The sequence below is a fragment of the Triticum aestivum genome, chromosome 5D (genome assembly GCF_018294505.1).
Source record: "Triticum aestivum cultivar Chinese Spring chromosome 5D, IWGSC CS RefSeq v2.1, whole genome shotgun sequence".
NCBI classification, from domain to species: domain Eukaryota; kingdom Viridiplantae; phylum Streptophyta; class Magnoliopsida; order Poales; family Poaceae; genus Triticum; species Triticum aestivum.
In genome coordinates this window covers 154,003,900-154,025,769 of record NC_057808.1, presented here as the reverse complement: position 1 = coordinate 154,025,769, position 21,870 = coordinate 154,003,900, and positions in this window count along the sequence as shown.

Here is a 21,870-nt window from a genome sequence, read left to right as displayed (position 1 = left end):
ATCTCGGATGCCACCAGCAGTAACCTGCGCGTCCCTGCTACTGCTACCTGCAGATTACACAAGTCAATTCTCTGTTTTATTTGCTTTAACATAACGGAATAACTAATGGTGGCTGCTTAATGATGACAGACTAAGTTTCTGATTTATTTTGTTATAGAACTGTAGATTCATTGGTAGCAATTGTTTTCAGTGTCTCATGTTGCTTGTAGTGTTTTGTCCAAAATGTTGAATGATACTGCTTGGAGATGCATATATTGTTTCACCTCTTCACATGCCAATGTATTTTCCATGTTGTGATGGAGGCCTTTTTTGCCTTGTCCACCCGAGAGGCCCTTGAGTTTGCCGGAATGTCGATTAACTTCCGTTCCGGCAAATTCGGGTACTCCATATGTCCTATTTTCAGCAAAGGTCATGCTGAAATTTTCCATGAATTTTAGCATGACTTTGCTAAAAATAGGACATATGGGGTACTTGTGACTAATGCATGGGCCGGGGTATCTTAGTAGTTAATTAAGTAGGATCAAGTGCCCCGGCGTACTTGTGACTAATGCATGGTTTTTAGGGTGCCTCGGTGTCGATAAAAACCGAAATGATGAAAGCTTAGGCTTTTAGGGTGCCTCGGCGTCGAAAAACCCTCAATGATAAAAGCTTAGCTTTTAGGATGCCTCGGTGTCGACAAACCCTAAATGATGAGACCATGATCTTGTTCCTTGACAATAACCAACTTTTTGACCAAACTTTGTTCCTATTTAGAGAGAAACATGGCCAACAACGATGAGGCCGGGGGTTCGGGCGTCAAGCCATTCTGGAAGCTGTCCCAGGAGATGGAGGAACAACCTCACTTGTATGAGGACGCCGCCTTCCCCACCGATCCTGAGACCACTGATGGTACCGCCGAGGATGACCCCACTGATGCCACCACTGATGGTGCCGCCGAGGATGCCACCACTGATGATGGCGGCGCACGCACAGATGGCAGCCAACCGAAGAGGCAACGGAAGGACCGGCGCCCGACCGTGCTCCGCACCCTCAAGCAGGAAGTTACTGAAGTGGAATCCGACGGGAATCCAACGGTGCCCGAACGAATAGTCAAGGGGTACTCGCTTCAGCTCGGGTGCATTCTCCGGAGCACCGTCTCGATCAACACCGAGAACCTGAGGCATCCTGACCGAGGGAATTTGCGCAACCTCCTCTTCACGAAGCTGCACGAATGATACAAGTTCCCCGCTGAATTTGAAAACACAAGCCTCAAAGGGAATAAAGTGAACAATGCTGCCCTCACGAAGATGAGCAAGGCCCTGTCTACTTGGAAAAGCAATGTGAAGAGAATGATCGAGAAAGGTGAGAGTTATGAGAAGATCAAGGAGAAAAATCCTTCGATCACCGAAGATGACTACAACGACTTCAAGATCAATTGCTCGAGCACCGCAAACTCCGAATCAAGTAAGTGGGGGAAAGAAATGCGGGAGCTGAACTTAGGGGAACACACACTCAGTCCCGGCAGTTACAGAGTGGCGGAGCCTATATGGGACAAGGAGGAGGCGGACCGTGCCGAGCAAGGCCTACCGCCCCTCTTCGATAAATACGGTGACAAGCAGACCAGGAACTTTGTCAGGGCCCGGTACAAGAAGGACCCGAAAACAAAGGAGCTTACCACGGATCCGAAGACCAGGGCGCTTGAGCTTGTTCTGGTAAGGAATACACCCCCGCGTAATTAGCTCCATATGGTTGCATTCTAATTAATGAAGCCAAATTTCTAAATGGTTCACATTCCTTCCGCAGGCGACTGAAAGCAGTAGCGCGGGGTCGACTAAGAGCAACCCTTGGGACACCACTCTAAATAGGGCGTTGAATGTAATGAAGAACAAGGATAAGCTCGGTAAGCCGACGTCAGCTGGTCGTGTGGCCGGCAAAGGCTTGTCGACAAAATGGTCGTCATACTATAACACTGGTGGGCGAAAGGATAAAAAGACCAGCTCGGAAAGCCAGGTGCGCGAGGTTCAAGAACTCAGGGCACAGGTGGCGCGGATTCCGGAGATTGTCCAAGAGCAAGTGCAACAACAACTCGGAGCGACGATCACCGCCATTGTGCCTACCTTGATCCAGGGGATTAGTGCGTGGATTGCGGGCGGCCAACAGGGGCCGCCCCCGATTCCTAGCTTCACGGCCAGCAACTCGCAGAACGCGATGGCGGGGCCATTGGTGTCTCCGGCGGAGGCGGCATTGGTGTCTCCGACGCCGGCACGGGAGCTTAATGCACCCGGGTGTACGCCGGCCGGCACCTCTGCAGCAAGCGGCCCCTCCGTCAACTTCACGCCCGCCGTTGGTGGTGCCTCGACATTAGCCGAGCTCGACGCCATCATCACGGTAACTAATTAAGCCTCTCTCGGCCGAGGACTTCATCTCCTTGCCTTTGACAGGGCATCCCTAACGCCCTACATGTTTTCGCAGGGCGCCGCCGACGTTCCGTGCACTCTCCTGCACTTCGTGAACAACGAGTTGGTCGATGTCGCCAAGGGCAAAATCGTTCAACCGGGCAACCCCTTGTTCCACGGTACCCAGATGCCACCCAACTGGTTCGGGTGCTGCCAGGCTGCGACGAGTTGTTACCTCCGGTTCGACCCATCGGGGCCGACGATGATGACGTGATGACCCTCAGCGCCTGCCTGAGCTGGCCCCTGCTTTGGCCGAAGAGCCAGATTCGTTTGGGGGCGGGGGACACCACCCCAAAGACAACACCGCCAGTCGTGCCGGCGCCAAGTCGGCCCCATGGCAAGACCGCCGCAACGGTGCCGGACATCCCTATGCCACTGGATCCAAACATGCATATGGCACAGGATCAGAACGACGACGACGATGATACACTTGCCAACGTCGATCAGTACTTTGCCGATCATGGGGACGGTGGCGACTTCACGGGGCCTCCTTCTCAAGAACCCAACCCAACAAAAGACGTGTGCGATCTAGCTGGTACCGCGGAGAAGCCAAGTTGCAACAGGCGTCGTCTGCAGTTCAGCTCTCAGGAGACGCCTCCAGCTGCCGACTTCACCGAGCCTCAGATAGGCGAGGTGCGAAATATGATCAGCCCCAACACACTCAAGAAGGCGGTCTGTGAGCAGAACTCGGTCCCATTACAGGAGAAGAAGAAGGCACGCAAAAGAAAGACTAACAAGGGTGCGGGCCAGCCGGCACCGAGTACGATCCGTGCTCAGGACGGGCCACCTTCAACTGCGGATATCTCGAGGAGGGTGCATGTGGCGGGTAGGCCGATGCTACCGAGAAATATGCTCGATGCTACAACCGGTGCTATGCGGAGTCTGCATGACAGTGTTCTTTCTTTGGAGAAGCGGCGTCTCGGAGAGAAGGATGTGGCATACCCGGTTTTCGCGGCCAAGGTGCCAGAGGGCAAGGGCTTTGTGGATAACTCCATCGGGGGTACGATCGTCCTGCGGTTTGATGACATCCATGCTATGTTGAACCTTCATCCGCTGCACTACACCTTCGTTCGGCTATTTTCGCTGAGTATGGAGATGCGGATCATTCGCGACAAGACCCCGGACATCGTGATAGTCGACCCCTTCTACATGCGTGCCAAGATCTTGGGCAGTGCTGGGGACCGGCAAGTCGCGAGTTCTTACCTCGAAGGCGTCATTCTGGCAAACCAAGATAAGGATAACTTCCTCGTGCCTTACTTTCCCGAGTAAGTCCTCCCCTCAACCGCCCCGTAACATATGAATTCTTAGATTTCGATCGTTTTTCTTTTAACATTCCGTGTTTTCTGCAGTGACACACATTGCACGCTCATCCTCCTAAGCCCCAAATATTCCATGGCCACGTATTTCGACCCGGACCGTCAGTCGAACGTAGACTACACAAATGTCAAGAAGGTTCTTGATGATGTTCTCCCCGGCTACGTCAAATCTGGAGGCAGCTTCACCAGGCCTATTCGTAAGTACGGCAAGCACGTGTTCTCCCACAATACGACGTTCTGCTGCGTCAAGCAGCCGCCTGGCGGTCAGAAGGGTGCCTACTACGCCACCCATCACATGCGGGCGATCGTACGGGACCATCATCAACTACTGCTACCGAGTAGACTCAAAGATTGGGCCGCGAGCGTGTCGGCAATCCAGGACGCGGACATCAGACAAGAATTCTTTCGCATCCAGTCGGAGTTTGCGGAAATCATCCATCAAGATGTCCTTCGTACCTCGGGGCAGTTCTACCTCAGAAATCAACCGTCCAACAGTGACATCGACACAATCCTACAAATGCAGGCTGACAACGCCCGTTGTTTCATGACTCCCACGATAGACGGCGGCTTCATCCACGCTCCGGTCCCTTGAGTCGAGTCGAAAGTAGTGATGCTGTGTCTAGTTCTGAAACATCGATTGGCTCATGTTGTAATTAAACTTTAATGAACTTGTAGTATGTCTCTTTGGTTTCGAGAGTCCTTCAACTTAGATGTAATCGATGCTATTAATGTCTTGCTTTTCTCTTCCGATCGTTCTGTTGCATACTTATATATTGCTTATGTATTGTCTGTGAATTGGTACTAACGTTTCGTTTGGCTACTGCATAGCGATGCCGTGGTATGTCGTGTACAAGGGTAAGGTTCCCGGAGTCTACGACGACCGGGAGGAGTGTCGGAGACAGGTTCACCGATTCAGCGGTAGCAGTTACAAAGGGTACGCCACTAGGGCCGAGGCCGAATCTAGATACGCCCGCTATCTAGCGGGAGAGGGGAGGGAGCGTTGGAGGAACCGGATGAAGACGAGTTTCATCATGATGATGCTCATCGTGATGACCGCAGCTCTCTTCTATGTGATGGTAGTTTAGATGATCAATATCGACTTGTAATGTGAAGAAAAACTCGCGGTCTCGAGACTTGTAATATAATGTTCTATCTTTGTTCGGTCTTTTCAATTCGGAGACTAATATGATGAATTGTATTCGGAGACTAAAATGATGAATTGTATTCAGAGACTAATCTTCTATTGTATTCGATGAATCTGTTGTTGATGTGTGATGTCTATATTTTGTCCAATTATACATTTTGTAACCTGTGCAAAAAACAGAAAATAAAAAAATAAAAAAAAACTAATATTCATACTAAGGGCGCATCACATCATAGTGCGCCATTAGTATGCCAAAGGATACTAATGGCGCATCACTAAACAGTGCGCCATCAGTATGCCGAAGTTACTAATGGCGCATCCTGTTGTTGTGCGCCATTAGTATGCCAAAGCACCTGGGTATACATGGCCCCCTGGGAGGCATACTAATGGCGCACTGTTGTATATACTAATGGCGCATCTGGGGTGCGCCATTAGTATACCAGATACTAATGGCGCACCAGTGGTGCGCCATTAGTAAAATATACTAATGGCGTGCTACTAATGGCGCACCACTAATGCGGCATTAATGGCCAAATTAGATGCGCCATTAGTAGGCCTTTTCCTAGTAGTGTTGTGGAGAAGCTCCAAGAGGATAATGAGCACAGGGAAGACAGACCCACTACAGACACTTTCCAGAGAGTGCCAAGGACAGAAATATCATTAGTAGTGCCAGTTGTCAGTGACTCCAGGACTACCAATTTAGCACCTGCAGCAACTACCAGGGTTGTACCTCCTGTGTCAACCCCTCCAGCTCCACAAACTTTTGCTGTAGCATTTGTAGATGCCCTCCTCTCCACGCCATCTACACACACCGGGGCAACAAGCCAGAAGACCCCTTCAGGAGTTCCCGGAGATCGTTCATAGAGTATCGTCAAACACTATACGTTTTCAAACTTTTTGCTGCCAAAGGGGGAGAAAGTGTATAGATCATAGGCTTCGAGAGAGAGTGTCTTGCTTTTTGTTGGTTTCATTTTCCTCTCTTGCTAATTTGATCATTCGGTTGTTTGTTTCCTATGCTACAATTTGTGTTATGCTCGTGAGCTCCTTATGTGATCATGTGTTTGATCATACTATGCTTAATGTGTGCTTGCATGCTTATATCTATGAATATTTGTGTATGATCAATCATTTGTACCGTTGGTGATGAGTGCATGTTATTTACCTCCTATCATTTTGAGCGCTCCACCAAGATGTATGTGACATGGAAGAGTGACCCTTGAACCTAACCGATTGTGCATTTGCATTCAAAAGCAAATTTCAAATAATGCACAAATATGGGGGGAGCTCTTGCTTATCATATACTTCTCAAACTGACGATGTATTTCATTCATATTATCATTTATCGAAGCTTTGATCTATATGTTATCATAAATTACCAAAAGGGGGAGATTGGAAGTGCAACTAATCTCTGGGTGGTTTTGATAATTCATAACAACATATAGCTCATGGAACTAATATCCATTCTAGTTTAACATTTCATAAAGTTCAATGATTGGCATGGCATGGCCTAGACATGTGGACCCCTCAAAATGCTAAGGACACATATTGGCAAAAGCTCAAGACTGTCGGATTGGGGTTCCAGCAAACCCTTATGAGGTACGAACTCTGGGGTGCGCACAAAGAACTCTCTCTCTCTAGTTCACTCGCTCAACGATCTCACGGCCTAGCTCGATGGACCCAAGGAACAAGAGACGCGGAGGTTTATACTTGTTCGGGCCACCGTGTGGTGTAATACCCTACTCCCGTGTGGTGGTAGCGGATTGCCTCGAGGCTAAGGTTGAACTAGTACAGTGGATGAACCGCTTCCTGAGGAGAGGTGTTCTTCAGCTCGATGAGCTGGTGAGATGGCCTTGGTGGAATGGATCCAATCCAAGATGAGATGCCTCCTACGGTGGTGGCTAGTCCTATTTAAAGAGGCCCTGGTCCTCTTCCCAAATGTTAGGCGGGAAGGGATCCCACAACGGCCAAGTTTGAAGGGGGACAACTAGTACAAGCTATCCTGACAAAAGGTGGTCTTCTCCTGCCAAAGGTTCTGGTGGTGACGCTGATGTGGGCTCTGTGGTGACCTTTGTCCTGCCCTCCTGCCGGTCTTGGTCTTGTTGCATCGATATGGAAACCTTTGCCTGATGCCTCGGAACTCGTCGTCTGCGCCTACCTCTTTAGCACCAAAGAGGAAACCAGCACACTGCGCCCGCGGGCGCCCGCATGTCCTTGGTCTTCATGGCTCACGTCATGTGAACCTCACGGGGTGCCCCTTGCATAGATATCTTTGCTCCTCGGGAGCCAGCCTAGCAAGGTCTTGGCGTCGTCCGCCTCGCGTGGCTTGGCCCCTCGCAAGGGTCTTGAGTTGTTGCTGCCGAAGCTGGGCCATACCGGGCCGTTGGTGAAGCCACGACGTGGGCTGCAGGAAGGCAAGCATGGGTACCCCCATTCCCTGGACGCCGACAGTAGCCCCGGGCCCAAGGCGTGCTCGAACTTGACTTCAAGGTGAAGCCAAGGGGCAAGTGCGGAGCACCACGGGCCCCAACCGCCTGCGGCCTCGGTCGACACGTGGCGATCGAGTGGTACGTGGGCTCCACGCGGCCTTGATATCTGCGAGGCTAGGTGGCCGCCATTGTCTACACAGCTCCACCTCCATCACTAGCAGCGTGCTCCCCAAACTCTTCCGCCTTCCAGAAAACAGCGGTCTCCTCCTCCGACCCGACCAGGATCCAACCCTCTCCATCGCCCTCCAATGAGTAGGGGCCAACAGTGGCTTTGCTTGCATCCTGCGCTGCGATTGATATGACAGCCACTAAGATCCCCATCCATCTTCACGCCCTCTGGGCTGGCCTGATTCCCCCTTTCTCCGCCTTCTTCAACGTCATGCTCTCTATCTACCAAGTCAAGGCGCTGCACTTGGATCCCCAGTCCATCATTCTCCTTGCCATCTTCGCCTTCGTTTGTGAGGCCATGGTGGGCATTGCTCCATCCGTGGCTCTGCTTCGCCATTTCTTCTCGCTGCATCTGACTGATGCACGGCAGCGCTCGGGATGCTTGAGCTTCCAGGCCGTGGCAGCGATGACTGGCTCGGGGATCGACTTCGAGCTCTCGCCGGTTGTGAGCGGATTCCGGAAGCGGTGGGTGTTTGTGGACGCCGGCGTGCTCAGCCCCCTGCTCTTGCTTCCAATGGCACCAGCTTCTCCCAGCTCTAGCTGGGGGCATGCGAGGCTCGCTGACCCGCGGCTTGCGCACGTCTGGCATCGGCTGACCAGGATGAAGGATCTCGGAGTGACTGTGCCCATGGTTCTAAAGGAGTTCATCCGGCGCCGCATTGCTCCGTACCAACACCATTCTCGACCGATGTGGATCTTCTTCGGCAGCAAGGACCCCATAAGGCTTCACGCGCGCGAGCTTCCTCCTGAGGCGCAATGGGTTGTACTTGAGCTCCTGACGGGTGACCCGACGCCAGCCAATCTTCCGGAGGAGGGCTGCGTGTTGTACTGCTGCTCGAAGAAGGTGGAGTTCGCGAGGCAGATGCCCCCATTCGATGAATGGGGACTGCACCCGGTCGGCCTTGAAGGGCCTCGTGAGAGCCCTATCTTTGTGGTTCCCTTGCCCGCTGCCAGCGCGACGCTCACACTAGAAGTGGGCGCAGAGGGGCCATTGTCGTTGAACCCTAGCGATGCGGCTACTGAAGAAACGGCGTCGCTCGAGGCTCCTGAAGTGACAACCCCTGGTGCTCGGGTGAGCGGCCCTGAGGAGGCGGTCGGAAGGCTGACGCCGTTCGATGCTCCTGAGGCAGAAGCCCCCGAGGCCCGGGTGAGCCGCCGCGAGGCGGAGGCTGAAAGGTTGATGCAGCCCGACACTCCTGAGGTCGTCTCCTCAGGGGCCACGCCAGCCGCCCCTGGCACTGGTGATCGCACTCGAGGCTTCGGCCAGCTTCGCCTGAACTTCCAAGCTCTCCACAAGAGGAAGGGGTCTCGGAGCTATAGTGATGACGCATACTGGCCATTGAACCAGATGAAGTACATTGCCATAGATGAGTGAGTACCTTATCTTCATAATTTCCTCAGTGCTGCATCTCCTCCTGACCGCAACTCTTTAGTGTCCCTTCGGCTGGAGCGGCAAAATCTCGTGAGAAGCGACCTCCACCAGCTCCGAACTCTCTGCTGGCCCTGAGTACCCCCTGCCAGATTGCTGCACGTGGCACGGGGCCTGGCGAGGAGGTGGACGTGCCGACCAGGTGTCCTGACACTGCGTTCTTGTTGTCCCTCCTTCACAATCCTGCCTGGGGTGCCAAAGATGTGCCGAGGGCCCCTCCATTGTTCATCGCCCACAGCTGGGCGGCCTCAGCCCTGGCCTTGTCCTCGAGCAACGAGACCCCACCCCGCAGGGCCTCCGCCGAGGCCCGAAAGGCAGCGGGAAAGGCGCCGGTCTCCGCCCCCTGCTAGGAGCAGGCGAGTCACCTCGAGCTTCCTCAATGATCGTTGGTGCGGAGGATGGACCTGGTCGCGCGTTTGAGCTTGCGCGCGGGCGCGGCACTGTCCGTCACAAGCTCTTCCGGGAGGCGATGGGTGCGCCGAGCCGTCTCGGGGAAGAGCTTGTCGATGTTGATGCCCGCCTTGAGATAGAGGGCCTCCGGCTGGCGGACGAATGGCATCAACTGAAGGTGGCCATAAACCTCGGGTGTCTCCAACGCGAGTGTGCCAACGTGAAAGCCGAGGCATCCCTTGTGACCTCGCGCGAAGCCAGCGCCCGGGCCTTGGAAGAGGCCAGGGAGGCCGATCGCCGCCGCGAGGTCACCGAGGAGCTCGAACGGGAGCTCCAGGACTTGAACACTGCCTTGGAGTAGCAGGTTGAGGCGTGCAGGACTGTCTTGGTGTCGATGTGGGGGGCGCCTTCCAAAGAGAAGGAGATCTTGAAGCGCGAGGAGACGCTGCTACTGGAGGCCTCGGAGTGCAGCCTCGAGCTTGAACAGTTGGAGACAAGGGAGGGCCAGGTGGCCCTGGCTGAGGACGCCGACGACGCGTGTGAAGCCGGTATCCGGGAGGAGGTCGACCGTAGGGTGGCGAAGGCTCGCGCGGATCTTGCCAATGAGTACGACCTGAAGTTGAAGCTCCTGGAGGGCAAAGTTGAGGGCAGGACCATCGCATCAGATCAAGGTTGGACAAGGCGGAGCAGCGCGAGAGGACTGCCGCGGTGGCCCTGGGTGCTGCCCAGGCCGATCTGACCTTCGCTCATGCTGAACTGCTCTCTCTCCAGCAGCAGGTTGATGCTGCTGTGTCCCTCGTGCAGCAGAAGATGGAACAGGCGTGTTGTCGGCAGACGTTGCAGAGCTAGCACGCTCAAATGCTCCAGGCCCTCCGGGTGAGGGCCAACCGGGCCCTGGGCGCCGTCTGCGAAGAGCGTGCTCCTCAAGTTGTGACGCTCCTGGAGGACCGGGACATGAGGGCTCGCGAGCTTGCTGAGGAAAGGAGCCGAGGCCTCCTCGGGCACGCGTTCTCCCGCATCTTCAGTCATCTCCAGAACCTCTACCCCAACTTTGACTTTGACGCTGCTATCGCCCCAGTGCCTGGGGCTATTCGGGACAACCTGGCACGCTGAGTGGACGATAACGTGGACGCCATGGTCAGGGTGTTTGCCTCCGAGGACGATGCAGTGGTGGTCGTGGCGGAAAAAGAGTTCGCGGTTGAAGACGGTGAAGGCGATGCCAGCGACAGCGCCAGCAGCGCATACGAGAGCGGCCAGGATGCTGCTGCGAGCGACATGTCCAATTGAGCCCGCGTTCCTTCGCTTCGACCTGCAGGCAAAGACTTGGGCATGGCCTCGCAAGGCGTAAGAGCATTTTAGAGGGGGAGCCCCTCGTGTATGTGAATTATCGTTTTTTAGGCCGGACTCAAAACGCACTGCCGTGAGCACCTGACCCCCCCAGCAGGCTTCCTGTTGTAACTTACCTCGGTCCAAGCGGGCCTTGAGCTAGCTTTGTGTTTGCCAACATGCTTTTCTCTTGAGGGGATCCCTCTGAGGGCTCAGGAGGTTTTAAATTTCCTGAGGAGCCTGCTAGTCCGCCCGAGAGGGCCTCGCGAGGAGCGAATGCCAGACTATGGCAGGGTGTGCGCACTGTGGTCCTGGGAGGTTTCCCGCTGCCCGGGCTTGCCCGAGCGTGGTCGACGCCCGCATACCACGCCCAGCCCCCAGCTCGCGAGGCGCTTGCAAGGGGTGGGGTAGCAGGCGTGAGCCCCGAAATAAGGCATGCCAACAAAATGCAAGAAATCCAAACGAACAAGGAAGACTTCGCCCACGTTTGGCAACTAAAATTAGACTCCAAGTTTAGCTCAAAAAGGAGGCGAATCGGGCTACAGAAAAAGGTATGAAAGCAAATGGTCGTGTCCGGCACCTAGCTAGTCTTCTGGTCTTCCCACCAGCGCGGAGCTAACTGCTTTCACTGGTTGTGAGCATAGTCATTGGGGGACAGTGTCGACGGCCAGCTCGGAACATGGTGCTTCCACTAGGACATGGGCGGGAGCCCCCGAGGCCCGAGGGGGGCACTCCGGAGACTTCGGGGCGTTTACAGCCCCACTCATTATTCGTGAGAGTGTCACGAGCGGAGACCTTCAGAGGCGCGAGCCTTACTTCATCTCGCAGGCGAGGGCCCCGCCATGCGCCACCCCCGACCACCATTGGGGCGTCCGGAAACCAGGACGAGAGCAAGGGGCAAGGGGGACGCTAGCGGCGCCCTCGGCGACCACGGCCTTCTGCCGGGGGGAAAGGATCACCGGCGCTTCCCCTGGTAGAGGACCTACCTCCGTGCAGCGCCTTGCTCCGTCCAGCGCAGGGTAGGGCCTCGCTCCGGGACTCTCCCGCGCAGCCCCTTGAGCAATACTCCCGCCGGGGGCAGGGCCACCGCCCTAGGGTCTCTAACTGCTACTGCAGCCTGGTTCTCCTGCAGTTCAGGGTTAGCGTAAGCTTGCTCCTCAGATACTGGCTGTACCCCGTTGTCATCATCGGTGAAGGGGTCGGCGAAGCCCCCGGGCGATTCATGGAAGGCCCGTGCCTCGGGCGTTCCACCCACCCATCCTGGCTCGGGGAACGGGTCGGGGTCTTCCCCCCGCAGGTACTCCAGGTTCACCATGCGGGACACGTAGGCGTCCGCGGTTGCCCCGCCTGAACTGTTGCCTAGGTGCCCCGCGCCTTGAGCTGCCAGTCATGGCATTTGGCCCTGGTGGCCGCTGGGTGGTATCCCAACGCGTCCTCGTGGTGGACCGCCAACACTTGTCCCTCCGGGTGGTGATCGTATCGAGGCAGGACGGCTTGCGCCAAGGCCTGCGTTGGAGTTGCCGGGTCCCTCAAACGCCCCAGCGGGCGCACGAGCTCGCCGGGGTCTCGCGCGTGCTTCCGCCACAACCTGTGGCGTGGTCAAGGAACAGAAAGGCAGCGTACCTCCGCAGGCAGCGTCCAGCAGTTCGACGGCACGCTTCAGCAGTGCATCACGGCCGCTCTCCGCCAACCTAAATCGCAGCAGCTCCCTCGCCACGATGAGCACGGCTCACATGTTTGCCTGCTCCCGTCGGGTGTGTGGTGCCATTGCTGCAGCGTAGCCTGTAGATCGCGCGGTGGCGCGCGTGCACCGCGGCGTGAGGGCGGAGGGCGCCGGCCCACGTCGCCCGCGCCCGCGGGTGTTGGGCGGTGCGCGGGCCGCCTGGAGTGAGGAGTTGAGGTCTTCTTGGGAGGTCGGTGGCTCCAGGGCGGGCCAGGCAGCCCAGCGATCGGCGTGGGTCCTTGGATCATCAGACATCAGAACCACGGGGCGATGGAAGGTCGACCAGTGGAGGAGAAAACTTCGGCAAACCCCTACCTGGCGCACCAAATGTCGGATTCGGGGTTCCGGCAAACCCTTATGAGGTTCGAACTTGGGGTGCGCATGAAGAACTCTCTCTCTCTCTCTCTCTCTCTCTCTAGTTCGCTCGCTCAACGATCTCACGGCCTAGCTCGACGGACCCAAGGAACAGTGGATGAACCGCCTCCTGAGGAGAGGTGTTCTTGAGCTCCATGAGCTGGTGAGATGGCCTTGGTGGAATGGATCCAATCCAATATGAGATGTCTCCTACGATGGTGGCTAGTCCTATTTATAGAGGCCCTGGTCCTCTTCCCAAATGTTAGGCGGGAAGGGATCCCACAACGGCCAAGTTTGAAGGGGGACAACTAGTACAAGCTGTCCTGACAAAAGGTGGTCTTCGCCTGCCAAAGGCTCTGGTGGTGACGCTGTTGTGGGCTCCGTGGTGACCTCCGTCCTGCCGTCTTGCTGGCCTTGGTCTTGTTGCACCGATATGGAAACCTTTGTCTGATGCCTCGGAACTCCTCGCCCGCGCCTGCCTCTTTAGCACCAATGAGGAAACCGGCACGCTGTGCCCGCTGGCGCCCGCCTGGCCTTGGTCGTCATGGTTCACGCCACGTGAACCTCGCGAGGAGCCCCATGCATAGATATCTCCGCTCCTCTGGAGCCAGCCTAGCGAGGCCGCCCCCAGGGAGGTCTTGACATCGTCCGCCTCGAGAGGCTTGGCCCCACCCGATGGTCTTGAGTTGTTGCTGCAGAAGTTGGGCCATACCGGGCCATTGGTGAAGCCACGCCGTGGGCCGCAGGCAGGCAAGTATGGGTATACCAATCCCAGGACGCCGACAAAGACTCTTCAATTACGTTTTTGTGATCCAAGATCACATTGAGTCCATAGGAAAGCCAAAACTATTAAAAGGGGGTGAGGTGTTGCTTAATGGTCTACTTGCTCAAAGTGCTTAGTGATATTGCTCCCAAACCCTCAACCACTTTCTCTTTCAAATGTGTCCAAAACACCAAGTCAAACTCGGCCCCATCGAAATGATCCATCTGGCGCCACCAAGTTCATTTGACATAGCCACTGCCAGAGACCCTAATACTTTGGCCTCACCGATATGGATCTTGGTCTCACCGAGATGGCCTTGCACTACTAGGGAAATGCTTATACACATGAGCTTAGTAGTAGCGCTTTTTATAAGAAAGCGCTGCTGCTAAATAACGGTAGCGCTTGTCACCGAAGACCGCTGCTACTATCCATCTAGCAGTAGCACTTTTATTATAAAAAACGCTACTATAGTTTCCAACGGTTGCATGGCAGTGTAGGTATACTAGTAGCGCTCTAAATTAAAAAGCGCTACTGCTATTGTACATAGCAATAGCGCTGTCCTCTGACGAGCGCTACTGCTAAATAGAAGTAGCGGTTTTTTCTAAAGAGCGCTACTACTATGCTCACCTTATCCACCCCGTGTGTGTCGCTCACTCTCCCTCACACACTCACTCGCCGCACGTCGCCTGCCGTCACTACCGTCGCCCGCCGTCGCCGCCGACTCCCCCAAGGTATCTGCCTCCCTCCCTCCACCTCTCGCTGCCCTCCGCTCCCTCCCTCCCTCCTCCTCCTCCCGCCGCCCTCCACTCTCCCTCCTCCCACGGCCATCCTCTCTCCTCCCTCTCCGCCGGCGGCCCCATCCGATCCTCCTCCTCCCTCTCTGGCAGCCCCTCCTCCTCCCTCTCCTGCTCTCTCCTCCTCCTCCGTCCTCCTTCCCCTCCTCCTCCCTCCTCCTCCTCCTGGCCTCCTCCCACCTCCTCCTCCTTCCTCCTCCTCCTGGCCTCCTCCCACCTCCTCCTCCCCCTTTCTGTAAATAGGTTTTAGTTTTTCTTAAATGTAGGTTTTAGTTTTTAGTAAATGTAGGTTTTTTAGTATATTTTGTTTTTAGAAAATTTGAATAAGTAATTTGAAAACAATAAGTAAATGTAGGTCTTTTGAATAGAATAGGAAATTTTTAGAAATTTTGAATAAGTAAATTTGAATAGAATAAAATATGAAAATGAAATTTTTATGTTAAAGTAGGTCTTTTGAATAGAATAGGAAATTTTTAGAAAATTTGAATAAGTAAATTTGAATAGAATTGGAAATTATAAGTAAATTTGAATAGAATAATTAAATGTAGCTTATGGAGTTCACTAAGTCCTAAGATGACGATAATAATGTTTTTTTATATTTTGTTTTTGCATAAATCAAGGAGCCCATGCATCATCCCCGCCGTCGTTCCCGTCACCGACCCCCTCCGACCTCGATCAAGGTGAGACCAGCCACCCCATGTTATTGATTTAATTTAGGTATTTTAGGTGTTTAATCTTAGAATAATGTAGTATGAACCCTAGTTATGATCGAATCATGTTCAAAATGTAGGTTTTTAATTAGGTGTAGTTAATAGAATGTAGGTGTTTTAGGTGTCACATTTCTTTTTATTTCTTTAGTTAAAGCAATTATTCCTGCATCGACGTCGACGATGCCTATCCCGCATCCTCGTCGTTGACTTGGTGGAGGAGGCCTGCATGATCAGAGGGGCCATGTCCGGGACTGGGCTCCACCGGACTGGTACTGGGAGGTGCTCCCTTCGGGGGGGGGCAGCTTGGTGAGGAGCCAACCCTTCACTGACCCAATCCTTCTTTGGTGGCGGTCGCGTGGGCCAGTGATAGTGCAGAGGCTTGAGGACCCCGCGGAGGTGGTATGTCACCGTGTCAGTGAGGAGGACGAGCACGTCCTTCGCTACATGGTTGCGTTAGAGGGCAGGTTCTCCAGGGATCTCACTGGAGCTATGATCCTATGATGGTTCCTTCTCTTTGGGTGTCCACCGGCCGCGCCGATACCCATCGTTCGCTAGGGTTTTAACTGTATTAGTGACCACTATTCGAGATGTATTAGTGATAATATTCGACGATGTACGGACGAAAGAGATGATTTAGTTTTGCTTATTTGAATACTAATTTATTTTACGATTTGATTTTGCTTATTGAATGCCAAATTGGAAAACTACTCCATCAAGTTTGAATGCTCATATGATGTAGATATAAACATTTATATCTTGTGTTGCTCAAATAGGATATGTGCTTGCCCAAGTGGCCGACCATGTTTGCAGGTTACGCCTCCTATAGTGGCCTATGTTTTGCCTGAGTGTTGATTAATTTCCGTTCCGACAAATTTTAGGCGCTTGATATGTCCTTTTTTAGCAAAGGTCATGCCGGATTTTTCCGTGAATTCTGGCATGACTTGTGCTAGAATATGGAGGAAATATCGAGTGGCCTGGATTTCCTAGAAAAATAATGAAACGACATTTTGGGTTGAATTTAAGTCTGTCGAGGCTCCATCACCGAAGGTCGAAAAATCAGTGAGGGAGTGTATCCACCATATATGAAAGAGGACAAAGAAGACCGACTGTTGTCGTGGGGATCGTTTCTCCTTCTTCTCCGGGTGCTAGACCTTTGTTATGCACTAGGGGAAGGAGGATTAACGACCATCACCGACGATCGCAAATGTCAGGGAGGAATCAGTGAGTGAGAGTCTCCACCACATATGAGAGGACGAAAAATCCCGACTGTTGTCATGGGGGTCGCTTCTCCTTCATTCCCGTGTGCTAGAAATTTTGGTGTAATGCACTCGGGGACGAAAGGAGGAGCGATCATCACCAACGGTCGAATGTATACACCACGCGAGCTGAGAGTTTCCAAGAAAAAGACTCAGCACACCGATAGTCAACCTGTGATGAATAATAATGATCTAATTTAGTTTTTGTGGTACATATATTGAATTGTACAAGTTTAATCTTTGAATTATGAACCTAGGAAATGTTGTTATCGGATGACGAAAGTCTCCCAGGGGAGTGCGACTGGTGCAACGATGACCGGGGTCTGTGTGACAGGCCTCACCTGGACGAAGGCCGCACTTCAGCATTTAGCTCCAGGAGACCTCCGATGTTGAAACGGTATGCAGTGACGACAAGTATTTTTTCGTAATTAAGCATGACTTCAACTATTTAAACGTGTAATTTTCATATTTTACAATTCGAGTAGCTTATCCCATGCCATGCAAGACGCTATGTCTTGGAGTGGATGGATTTTGAAGACCATAAAAATTTTGAAACAAAGAAAATTCACCTAAGGACCCATCATGGTATGGATTTTGAAGTAAATTTGTACAATTCTGAGAGCGTAACCCATTTTGGCTGCACAAATTGGGAAGCACTTTGCAAGATGTATGGTTTTTATGAGGGTATGCTTGTCACCATGGATCTTGGTGATCCTGACATCGACTAAGACAATGTGGACATTTGGGTCCTTGTTGATACACTTCCAATTCTACCGCTCTGTGAGTTTCTCAAACATAGTTATTAACTAATTTATATTGTTTATTTCAAAATAGTTGACAGCTTATTTCCATTGACAGCTTATTTTCATTCTTCAAACAATGTGCAGAAGATGGTAGACAGAACCTACTACACCGATGGCTCTGAGTTAACTTATCAGGAGAAAAATCATCTGATCGCATTTTGTACTGATCTTGAGAATTACAATATCTATTATGAAACTCCTCCACATTATGGTCAATACAAGCCACTAGTGCACGTGTTGAACTATGGTAACATCCATGGAGATGCCATCGTAAGATTTTTTTACTATTACGACATCTATGGATCTTTTGCATAAATTCTTTTAAAACTTAACTACATTGCTAAGTATGATGGTATTACTATGTTTTTCAACAGAAAATCCTGAAGGATTGTGTCCCTCATCTGATGTATAAGAATGGTCTCCTTGATGTTCTGAACATACGGCCAGGTCATCCTACGTATCGCACCTGTCCATATCAGATTTCTAAAACCAGTGAAGACATGAAAATCAAAGAATGGAAAAAATGTATGGATAGTCGTAAGGAGGTACTTGGAAGCAACATTGTACGAAAGGCAAGAATTGGAGACAGGATAATCTCCATTCTTCATAATGGAGAGTCAGGGCCTATCTTCTTTTATGCTATTTTACCTAAGAGAAGGTAGTAGGTCCTAGCTAATAATACTCATGATCATGTTCTAAGAACAACTAAGTAGGATTGGTTAGATGACTATCATGATGATGTGGTATCAAGTAGAAGTTGTATGATCGATAATGATGAGTATGACTTGTTATTATGATACCAATGATGAGTTATTTATTACTATGATCGATGATGAATGATGCTAAGTTTTTATATGAGCATGATGACTTATTATATATCAGTAGGTGAAATGAACATGGATTAGATTCAAGTGGAGGCAACATGTGGTGCACATCGAAAGTACTACTAATCCAAACTAGATGAAGTTTGGATTAGAGTAGTACTTTCGACATGCACCACATGTTGCCTCCAATTGAATCTCCTCCACGTTCATTTTACCCACTATTATAATATAAATAATCATGGTCATAAAATCATATGATGAAAGTACTGTATATAAAACCACAACGAAAATAAGTTGTATTTTTAAAAATACAGGAAAAGTTAGCAGCAACGCTTTTCAGAATAAACGCTACTGCTACTTGCTACTAGCAGTAGCGCTGTCCCAAGAAAACCACTAATGCTAACTAGGTATAGCAGTAGCGTTCCTTTTCCAGCAATACTGCTACTAGTTAGCTGTAGCACCTTAGTGGTAGCGCTCGTACAAGCGCTACTGCTAGCTTTAAAACAAGCGCTACTACTAGGGTTTTCCCTAGTAGTGTTGCGAACTCTCTGTTTACCTTTGTAACAATTTGGTCTCACCGAAATGAGTAATCGTTACCACTGAGTTTGCTTGACCAACTCTCTGTTTGCTCTTTGCTGAAATTGGTCTCACCGAGTTCAAGCAATCGGCTTCACTGAGATGAGGTTTTGCCCTAGCCCTAGCACATCGGTCCAACCGAGATTCCTAACGTTTACATTTAGAACTGAATCGGTCTCCCCAAGTTCTTCTATTTGGTCTGACCAAGTTGGGTCAAATATCTGTAACGGTTGGATTTTGTTTGCTTATTTTGATGAATCTATGAATAGTATTGGGGGGTATGAACCATGGAGAAGTTCGAATACAGTAGATATTACACCAATATAAATAAAGAATGAGTTCACAACAGTACCAAAAGTGGTGATTTTATTTTCTTATACTAACGGATCTCATGAGATTTTCTGTTGAGTTTTGTGTTGTGAAGTTTTCAAGTCTTGGCTAAAGATTTGATGGACTATGGAATAAGGATTTGCATGAGCCTAAGCATGGGGATGTCCAAGGCAACCCAAGGTAATATTCAAGGACCACCAAGAGCCTAAGCTTGGGGATGCCCCGGATGGCATCCCTTCTTTCGTCTTCGTGTATTGGTAACTTTAATTTAGTCTATATTGTTATTCACCACATGATATGTGTTTTGCTTGGAGCGTCTTGTATGATATGAGTCTTTACTTTTTAGTTTGCCACAATCATCCTTCCTATACACACCTTTTGAGAGGGACACGCATGAATCGTGATTTATTAGAATACTCTATGTGCTTCACTTATATCTTTTGAGCTAGCCAATTTAGCTCTAGTGCTTCACTTATATCTTTTTGGAAATTATTGAACTCTCATGCTTCACTTAAATTATTTTGAGAGTCTCTCTAAACAGTGTGGTAATTTGCTTCGGTTATGAATTTAGTCCTAATATGATAGACACCCAAGAGGGATATAATAAAAACTTTCATATAAAGAGCATTGAATACTATGAGAAGTTTGATTCCTTATGATTGTTTTGGGATATAGAGATGGTGATATTAGAGTCATGCTAGTGAGTAATTGTGGATTGTAGAAATACTTGTGTTAAAGTTTGTGATTCCAGTAGCATGCATGTATGGTGAACCGTTATGTGATGAAGTCGGAGCATGATTTATTTATTTATTGTCTTCCTTATGAGTGGCGGTCAGGGACGAGCGATGGTCTTTTCCTACCAATCTATCCCCCTAGGAGCATGCGCATAGTACTTTGTTTCGATGACTAATTGATTTTTGCGACAGGTATGTGAGTTCTTTATGACTAATGTCGAGTCCATGGATTATACGCACTCTCACCCTTCCACCGTTGCTAGCCTCTCTAGTACCGCACAACTTTCGCCGGTACCATTCACCAACCATTACCCTTCCTTGAAACAGCCACCATACCTACCTATTATGGCATTCCATAGCCATTCCGAGATATATTGCCATGCAACTCCCACTGTCCCGTTTATTATGACACGCTCCATCATTGTCATATTGCTTTGCATGATCATGTAATTGACATAGTATTTGTGGCAAAGCCACCGTTCATAATTTTTATACATGTCACTCTTGGGTCATTGCACATCCCGGTACACTGCCGGAGGCATTCATATAGAGTCATATTTTGTTCCAAATATCGAGTTGTAAGTAAATAAAAGTGTGATGATCATCACTATCAGAGCATATCCCATGTGAGGAAAGGATGATGGAAGCTATGATTCCCTCACAAGTTGCGATGAGTCTCCGAACTTCACAAAAAATAAAAGAGGCCAAGAAGCCCACCAATAAAATAATGAAAAATGAGATAAAAGAGAGAAGTCTAACGCTACTATCAATTTTCCACACTTGTGCTTCAAAGTAGCACCATGATCTTCATGATGGAGAGTCTCCTAAGTTGTCACTTTCATATACTAGTCGAAAATTTTCAATATAGAACTTGGTTTGTATATTGCAATGATGGGCTTCCTCAAATTGCCTAGGTCTTCCTGAGCAAGCGAGTTGGATGCACACCCACGTAGTTTTCTTTTGAGCTTTCATAGACTTATATCTCTAAGCACATCCGTTGCATGGAGATACCTACTCACTCACATCGATATCTATTGATGGGCATCTCCATAGCCGTTGATATGCCTAGTTGATGTGAAACTATCTCCTTCTTTTTGAATTCTCCACAACCACCATATTCTATTCCACCTATAGTGCTATGTCCATAGCTCACGCTCATGTATTGCGTGAAAGTTGAAAAAGTTTGAGAACATCAAACGTATGAAACAATTGCTTGGCTTTTCATCAGGGTTGTGCATGATTTAATACTTTGTGTGATGAAGATGGAGCATAGCCAGACTATATGATTTGGTAGGGATAACTTTCTTTGGCCATGTTATTTGGAGAAGACATGATTTCTTTATTAGTATGCTTGAAGTATTATTGTTTTTATGTCAATATTAAACTTTTGTTTTTAATCTTATGGATCTGAACATTCATGCCACAATAAAGAAAATTACATGGATAAATATGTTAGGTAGCATTCCACATCAATATTTTTGTTTTTATCATTTACCTACTCGAGGACGAGCAGAAATTAAGCTTGGGGATGCTTGATACGTCTCTAACGTATCTATAATTTTTTATTGTTCCATGCTATGATATTATCTGTTTGGATGCTTTATATGCAATAATATGCTATTTTATATTATTTTTGGGACTAACCTATTAACCTAAAGCCCATTGCCAGTTTCTATTTTTTCCTTGTTTTTGAGCTTCACAGAAAACGAATACCAAACGGAGTCCAAACGGAATAAAACTTCACGATGAGTTTTCTTTGACCAGAAGACACCCACGGGACTTGGAGTCCAAGTCAGAAGAGCCACGAGGCGGCGGCAAGGGTGGAGGGCGCACCCTAGGGGGGGGGCTACCTTACCACCTCCTCGGGACTCCTCTGACCTAGCCCTTTGCCCTATATATTCACATCTATTCCAGAACCACCAAAAGAATCCATGAAAACACTTTTCCACCTCCGCAACCTTCTGTTCCCGTGAGATCCCATTTTGGGGACTTTTTCGCATCCTGCCGGAGAGGGATTCGATAACGGAGGGCATCTACATCAATTCTATTGCCCTTTCGATGAAGCATGAGCACTTTACCACAGACCTACGGGTCCATGGCTAGTAGCTAGATGGCTTCTTCTCTCCCTTTCATTCTCAATACCACGTTCTCCTGGATGTTCTGGAAGATCTATCTGATGTAATCTTATTTTGCGGTGTGTTTGTCGAGATCCGATGAATTGTGGATTTATGATCATCTTGTCTATGAATATTATTTGAATCTTCTCTGAATTCTTATATGCATGATTTGATATCTTTGTATTTCTCTTC